Below are 2,890 nucleotides of genomic sequence, written 5' to 3' on the forward strand. Positions count from 1 at the left end.
GTGACTAGCGGTGCTTTCTTTTTTTGTGACTTTTATGACACGATTTCACTGTTCCAAAAACTGACGTGCACAAAGAGATAGTAAGTCACCCTTCTACAATACAAAAAAAAAAAAAAAAACGCTTTTAGGAGGAAGCAGTTTTTTTTTTTCGGCAACCACTGCACGAAATTTGATAATTTGTGGCATTTAAAAGTTAAAAATGTAGTCACTGCCGCAAGCTGACTTTTGATTTAGGCCGTTAATATTTTGATAAATTAAAAATCGCTAATTTCAAAAAATGATAATATCACGTTTTCCAACTCTGCTACAAACAAATACGTACCCTTCACCCGCCCGCCTCCACCTTATATTCCCTGAAGTTTACAGTACCCCCAACTGCCGGTGCTGTGGCACTCATCCGGCTACGCTTCCGCATATGCTGTGGGAGTGCCCAGCACAGTACACACAAATCAACACCACGACCCTCTCGTCGAGGTTGCGTGAGGCTCTGCGGAGCTCCGCCCTCGACGACCAAACCTGGGCGACCCAGCACGCCCGTGAGGCAGCGGCGAGGCAAGCCCTCGACGTCCCCTCATGGGAGGTTTAGGCCCGGCCATCATAAAGTGCTAGTTCCACAATAAAGTTTGTTCCTCCTCCTCCGACTCTGTAACGTGGCAATGAAAATCGATATCGCGATTCTCATCGTATAGTAAATCTAAAGAGGACAAAATTGATGTGTTATATATGGCTCTCAAATACACCACTAATGTGCGAGTAGGACTTTTGCAAAACCCCCGTAACCATTGTAATATATCCACGTAGGTTAAAATACATCAAGTTTGTCCGCTCTAGATGCTGTAACGGATGCAGTTCACAGAACTGCAATAGCCACGGCGATAACTGTACTTAGTGAAGAATTACGAATTTGTAAACTACTGTGCTTTTTTTTTTTTAACTTGCTCTTAAAATGCAACAATTTTCATTCAAATCGGTCGAATGGTTGCCTCGTAAAAGCGTTTCTGCGGTTTACATATGTATTTGAATACGGAGCATCGGAGTTGGGTTCGAGCTAAAGTTTCCTCTTAACTACGAGAGGATCCAGGCATTGATTAGTGCTAGCTAGTTTGTCATACTGGGAACCTCAATGGCGCTAAAACGACAAAAGACAGACCTAGAAGCGCCGTCTGTTCAGCGCTATTGAGGTTTCCAGCACGTTTGATAAGTCAGATGCCTAAAGAGACTGGTGGCGACACCTCCTTCAACTTCCCGCGCCAGGTAGACGTGACGTCATAGATTGATAGCGCCTGCTGGGGCCTAGTTAATACCCCTGTCAGACGGGCATCCGCAAACTCCTTTCAACTCCGTCGTCTTTATGTTGAGGGAGATGCATGCGATGTCACACGGTCGCCCTTCCACTAAGGGAGTTTAACGGAGCTTTTGGTCAAGGGAGATCGGCGATCTCCCTCAGCGGCTGAAGGGAGTACTCTCGTGCCCAGGCTTGTTGTTGTAAAGCTGAGAATTTAATTATGGTTTGCATTAAAAATAATGTCGAGTGTTTTTCAAAACAGTTCTGCTGAAATAAATAAACTTTCAAGAGCAAATCAGCATACTCGCCCCGCCGCAAAGGAACACAGAGAAGCACATGGTGGCTAGCGTCGCTGTCAGCACTGCTATGTTTAGCAAGTGCACTTTGATTTTTAGCGAGGTGTATGTTTTTCGCACCAAATATAATAAATAGTGTTTTTTATCGAAGGAGCGTTAATTATAATAGCTACGAGCGTAATTAGAAGTTACATTTTTGTAATTCTACAAACATCAAACGCCGCTGATAGCGCCTCTGGCGGCTTCTTATGAAAACTTGTTATTGGCCGTGTGGCACGGCCACAACTTCCTTGAGGTCGAACTCCCTTAGGAAGTTTCGCGCTCCCTTATCCTAAAGGAGTTTCTGGGTGCCCGTGTGACACGGGTATAAGACATCGGTAAACAGTTATACTGCAGTGTACACCAAACGAACCAAAGACTAAACCTGCTATGGCTAAAGAACTTCTACGGTGTCAGAGCGCCCCCAATAATCTACTTTCAAATCCGTGACGTCATACATGCACGCCCGTTGGGGTTGGCGCAAACTAAGAAAAAACAATGGAACTTCGACTATTTTATCTTAGTTGTGAAAGAATACTTTATCAGAGTAGGCTGGCTAGAATTTTTTTTTCTTTAACTTCTCTTCAAATATTTCTTACAGCGAAGCTGTTAAGGGCTCAGTCTGCGATGGTCGTGTCCGCGCGTAGAAAAAAAAAATGTCACAGTTTCGCCCTAAAGGCGAAGCAATGAATGCAATAGCAACACAGCAATGCCATACGAAGTAAGGTGAGCGGCTTTGGTAGCAATATGAATTGTAGTAAACATGAGCTGATTAAGTAAGCAGGTGTGCTGCGGCGTAAGTAGACCGACATGAAGAGAGACTCGATGACCACGAGAAGGCGCGTGTGAAACGGTGGTGTTGATGAGAAGCGCTTCCCGTGGGCAGCGCGTGCGAAGGGACACACCTGTAGCGCTGCACTGCCGACCCGGGCAGCATTGCATGTGTAGCGTGCCTTGGAAAATGTGGCCCGACTATTACTAACTGATTGAACAAGCGTGGTGTGAGCGCGCACAAACAAACATGAATAGATCACACTGAATGACTGCAGACAACGACTGTTAAAACGCTGGCAGCAAGCGCATACACCGCAGCAGCGGGCGAAGGTACGTGCGGTCTATCGCTTCAACGGAAACTGAGCGGCGAATGCACGGCACATAAAGGTCAGAGCCGTGTGGAGATAAGCGACGGTGCGAGCGAGCGACGAGCGCTGTTGTTGGCAGAGTAGAAGTGCGCCCCCCCCCCCCCCTCCCTCCAGCGCTGGCTTCCCGC

The sequence above is a fragment of the Dermacentor silvarum genome, chromosome 5 (genome assembly GCF_013339745.2).
Source record: "Dermacentor silvarum isolate Dsil-2018 chromosome 5, BIME_Dsil_1.4, whole genome shotgun sequence".
Lineage (NCBI taxonomy): Eukaryota > Metazoa > Arthropoda > Arachnida > Ixodida > Ixodidae > Dermacentor > Dermacentor silvarum.